Below are 5,660 nucleotides of genomic sequence, written 5' to 3'. Positions count from 1 at the left end.
TATGGCTCAAAACTAATAGTCACATATGCATATAGGATACCATGTCATTGTCCAAAATGACATCCATTTAAGAACAGCAGGGCCGGAGCGAGTACACATCGGCTCGGTTTTGACAGTCATTTTTGTTTTTATTTTGAATCGAAGATGTAGCTAGCTCTGTCATCAACAGTCATCATTACTTTCAAGCCATGTATATTCGTCGGACCTACAACCTCCTCACCTAAAGCATCACCCCCATATAAGTGATGGAAAAAATGCATGGATCTAGGAGAGTCGATTCTTTGTTGACCTCCTCCATTGTTTTTCTCATATGATTTGTTTGCGTAAGTTCTATAATGTTAGATTTCAGAATAATGAATTAAGAGCTTCCATTAGTCAAGAAAGAGGATTACAATCACATTGTAAGGCTGGTGCTAGAGATTCCAGGATATAATTCATCCACGAACACCTTCGTCTTTCAGCACTGGCGCTTTAGCACACAGATAGGAAGCCTCATTAGCGTTCATACTAACATAAATAATACAAAAGCTAGTAAACATCCCACAAAGCTTTGTAATCTCCTGGAAGGTAACATCAAATTCAGATATTCCTCCCTCATTTCTCCCATAGTTTAACTAGTGTTTGAGCATCACTCTCAACAATTATCTGCTAATAGCCTCGCTCAATCTTAAGCACCATAGCATTTGTAATTGCATAGGCCTCTAGAGTACCATCAGAGTCCTGGACAACTGTACTTGTACCTCCCTGCATCTCTTATTCACTAAACGAGGCATTCAGTGTCACTAAAAAAATTCTCCTTCTATAATGTCAGTTGCCCAAGACAAAGGCTGCAATTTAGGAATTTTGAGTGAAGTAAGAGCATCTTCAGTCGCGTCCCACAAAGCGTCCTCCAAAACGTGTCAGATCGAGCGTTTGGGGGACGTTTTTTTCTTCGTGCCGCGTTTGGGGGACGTCGCTGCCCAATCGCGTCCCTCATAACCACCCCAAACATAAATTTAAATAGTTCATATTCAAAAAAGAATATTCCCACCAAAGTCATCGCGATCAAAGTAGTCATAGTACTGAACGCGATCATATTACAGACCGGGGGTGTAAATTGAACATAATTTGAAGGGATTCAACAACGTCGATGGCGCATCCTGAGTCGATGTAGGACCGTCGAGCACGGCGACCTCATCGTGCTCTGTCGGGTCTGGCTGCTCCGTCGCCGATGCCGAGGCCAACTCCGACACCGATACCGATGCTGATGGATACGCAGGTGTACTAGCAGACGATGTCGCCGACGCTTCTGCTGGTTCCGCCCTGCCTCCAGTGGTGGGGTTGGTGCCGCTGTCTCGGTCGCCGCCATTTTGGCTTGGATGTCATCGAGGATCATGCCTTTGCAAAAGTTGCGTGCCGCTAGAGGTCCGGGGAGACATTCCAGCTGTCGACGCGGTCAACATGGAGAAGTCCTTTTTGCGGTTCTTGAGCTCCATTTTCTCATCTTGCAAGCGACACCGCTGTCTTCTTCTCCTGCTCCACCACCCGCCGCCCCTCCGCTCCGCCGTCGAAAACTTGCGCCGCAGGCAGTCTTGCTGCCACCTTTCATCGGTCCAGCTGTTCGGTTTCGTCCTCGCCGCCGGCGCCTTCCGCGGTTTTGCGAAGGGCGCCTTCGGCCCCTTCGTCACTGCCTCCTTTCCCGATGGCTTGGTGGCCACTTTTTTGGGGCCTATCGGCGTCATGGCTGGGAGAGGGTAGCGGCGGTGGGAGGGAGAAACGAAATCAGCGGCGGGAGGGAAAAATAAATCGACGGGAGGGGGTCGAATCTTTTGGCAGGGTAGAGAAATGTGCGGCTTGCGGCAGGAAATGGCGGGAGGGCACGATGTGGCGGGAGACCTGTTAAATTTCAATGGGTTAATGACATGTCGAGCTCGCCACTCCTCGTCTCGCTTCTCGCTCTGTCCGGTGTGTCCGGAGCGTCCCATATAGATATCCCCTGTGGATCCTAGGAGATGTTTAAGACGGATAGATTTCATTTGATTTCATTCTGAGATAATTTCCGTGTCTTAAACGCACCTTATGAAAAACAATTCTGCACGTTGCTACACACATTAATCATCTGCTATCAATTCCTGGGTATAGGCACGATGGCGATGGAGCTGAATAGCAGATCCTTTTCTGATAGATGTTGATGGAGCAAGAATGCTCCGGATGGAACGAAGTGGTTGGGGAGTGGGGCTTAGAGCATCTCCACTCGTCCCCCCGACGAGGCCCCCGGCGAGCCTTTTTTCCATCCGGACGGCGTAATTCGGCCCAGTCGCGCCCCCGGTTCTTCGTTTTCGTCCGGATTTGGGCCTAAATTCATCCGGCGATCCCACGCCATCCCCGGCCCCCCGGGGAGCGCTCGGGGACTCCGGACGAAACGAAAGCGCGGGAAATACCGAGCAAACTTCCCGCGCGTCTGGTGGCCCCAACTTGTCGGCGAGAGAAACCGATCGTCGTCCTCATCGCATCGTCTTCCGCGCGCTGTAAAAGCCTGCCGCCGGTCTGCATTCGCCGGCCACGCGGCGAGTTAATGTCGTCGTCTTCCGCGCACGCATCGTCTTCCGCGCGCACTAAAGGCTGCCGCCGGTCAGCTCGCCGCGGACGCGTCGCATTCCACGCGGCATTTAATCCCCCGCGCCAGCCACGCCTATATACGCCGGTCCGCTCGCCGCGAGCGCACCCCGTGCTCCACTCTCCCTCCACTCTCCCTCTACTCTCCCGATGGCGTTCTACGACGACGATGACGCAGCCAACAACGGCTTCCCCGCCGGTCGCTCCACGCGTGGGAGGGGCACCTCCTCCACCAGGCGGGGTACCCCTGCCCGCCGGACACGAGGCCTCCCGGAGGCGGCTGGCGGCTAAGTGCGGCGGTGTACCAATCCCGCCGCCGCCGCGGGCCACGCCCTCGACGTCGCCATCGAGGAGGCGAGGATGACCATGACCGACGAGGAGCGCGCCGACCCGCGCCACCACCCCGACAACTACACGCGGAGGAACTCCTACTTCCTCCGGCGGTGGGAGCGGGAGCTGGCGGCCTACGACGGCCCGCCGCCTCCGCCTCCGCGCAACAATGCCGTGGGCCGCCGACGGTGGTGGAGCGCGCCGGAAAGGACGCTGGCGAACGTCCTCGCGCACATCGAGGGCGGCAACTTCCCGGTGCTCACGATGCCCCCTCCATCGGCATCGAGGGCATCGGCGAGCCGCCGTCGGGAAACGTCTGGCAGCCACGGCGCATGGCTGCCAGCTCGTCGTCTTCCGGATCGGCGTCGAGGTCATCCTTGGCGCCGGTGAAGAGGGAGGAGGCGACGTCGCCTTCGACGCCGGTGCGCGTCAAGAAGGAGCCGGCGTCTCCGCCGACGACCAGAGGGCGCAGCAGCGGCGCCCTCGTCATCCGCGAACAGCTTCCGCGCCGCAGAGCGGCCGGAAGAAGACGAAGAAAGAGGCCACCGCAAGCCAGCTCGCCGAGAAGGAGGCGAAGCGCGCGGAGGACGCCGCGATGGCGGAGGCGATCGCCAGGTCGCTGCATGACATGGAGGAGGAGAAGCGCGCGGACGACGCCGCACTGGACTGGGCCAGGCGCGACTGGGAGCGCCAGGAGGCGGAGCAGCAGCGGCGGCTGCTCGGACCTCGGCCGCCGCACGCCAACTCGCCGCCCGCGCCGCTCCAACCGCCAACGACGATGTCGCGCGGTACCGCCGTCCTGCGACACCTCCATCCGGCGTCGTTGTCCCCGTCGTCGACCTCGAGTCCTCCGAGCGACGGCGGTACAAGCCATCCCCGGGCTGGGGAGACGCCGGCCAGGGTAGCAGCAGCCAGGCCGCGCAGCCGAAGGCCAACGACGACGGCTCCGACGACGACGGCGGCGACTACACGGTGTTCTACCGCCATTTCGGCATGTAGAACGCCGTGTTTTAAAATTAGCGTTTAAATTCCCCTAGCCGAATTCGAAATATAGTCGAATTCGGCCTCTATGTATCAACTCCGCCCGTAATATAATAAATATCATTAAATTTAGTCTATATTCGCCCGTTTTTAGCCGTAGTTTGTCAAGTTTCCGTTTTTTAAATTCGCATCGTCGACTTCGCCTGGGCACGCGGCTGGGAAACTACTACTCCCCACGCCAAATCTTACTCCAATCCAGACGAAAATTTCGCCGGATTTGGGCGTGGGGAGCGCCAACGAGTGGGGATGCTCTTAATTAAGTTTGAGTTACTCCGACGCTAGGACTTGTCGTGGAAGTGTGTCGTCGACCAATTCAATCTGCAACCTCTGGAAAGATTAGCTCTGAAAGCGGTCCGCCGAGATCGACCGGTCGACGACCAGTCGATCACGCGTCGTTAATGTCACGGTAGCGATGGACGATTGATCGGCCACGCATGATCGTGGAGCTAAGAGCATCTACAGCCATCTTACGGGGAAGGTTTCCAGGTTTTTTTTCATTCGGATAGACGAAAACAATCCACCCCCTGATCCTCGTTTTTGTCTGGATTTGAGCTTTCATCCATCCGGGAAGTCCAGGTCATCTCGGCCCCTGGAAGCGCTCGGGGAGTCCGGACGAAACGAAAGCGCGGGAAACGCCGAGAAAACTTCCCGCGCGGCTGGTGGCCCCGACTTGTCGGCGAGAAAGGTCGATCGTTGTCATCATCGCATCGTCTTCCGCGCGCTGTAAAAGCCTGCCACCGGTCAGTCTTCGTCGGACGCGTACCTTCCACGCGACGAGTTAGCCGCATTCACCACGCCGTGTCCCTATTCACCACCTCTCGCCCCAATCTCATCGAGCGAGCGAACAATGACAAACTTCGGTGACAGTGCGACAAACAATGGCTTCGGTCGGTCGTCGCTCTCTCCACCAATGGGAGGGGAGGCTACTGCACGCGGCGGGATACCCCGCACCGCCGGACTTCCGCCCGCCCGGAGGCTAGCGCCTGAGCGCGGGCGGCGTCCCGCGCCGCCGCCAATCGGTCGCACCGTCCTGGAGGCGGAGATCTGTCCACTTGGGACCTCGTATGCCCAAGGCCTTATTCTTCCTCTTCTTCCTCACGCTGGCCGCATCAACCTTCACGAGATCCTCTGCATCCTCCGCGGCACCCTCGTCCTCGTCGTCCTCTTTGTTGCGGCCCTGTTCGTCCTCGTCGTCCGTACCGGGGCCTGGCTCGCGCTGGGGCGCCTTGGTCATACACCGGGGAGTAGAACACAACGTTGGGGTTGAAGCCGCCATGCGGCAGCGTATCGTCGTACCGTGGGGACAAGTTCGGTGTCACGCACCCGGGAGTGGCATAGGGTCGTCGTTGTAGAAACCGGATGTCAACGGGGACAACACTCCCGGAATGTAGGCTCGCCCCAACGTACTCTATGGGCTCGCGTTGCTGGCCGCGATACACGCGGCTAGCGCGTGCTGGTGCGCACGTGTCGCCACCGACTTCTTTTCCAGCTGCACCACCCGTCGTCCCCTCCGCTCCGCCATTGACAGCTTGCTGCGCAGGCAGTCTTGGTCCCACCTTTCATCGGTCCAGCTTTCCGGTTTCTTCTTTGCAGCCGACGCCTTCCGCGGCTTCGTGAAGGGCGACTTCGGCCCTTTCATCTCATTGCCCAGCGGCTTGGTGGCCTCTTTCTTGACCATTTTTTTGGGGCCTGTC

The sequence above is a fragment of the Lolium rigidum genome, chromosome 1 (genome assembly GCF_022539505.1).
Source record: "Lolium rigidum isolate FL_2022 chromosome 1, APGP_CSIRO_Lrig_0.1, whole genome shotgun sequence".
Lineage (NCBI taxonomy): Eukaryota > Viridiplantae > Streptophyta > Magnoliopsida > Poales > Poaceae > Lolium > Lolium rigidum.
Note: the sequence above shows the minus strand (reverse complement) of the source record.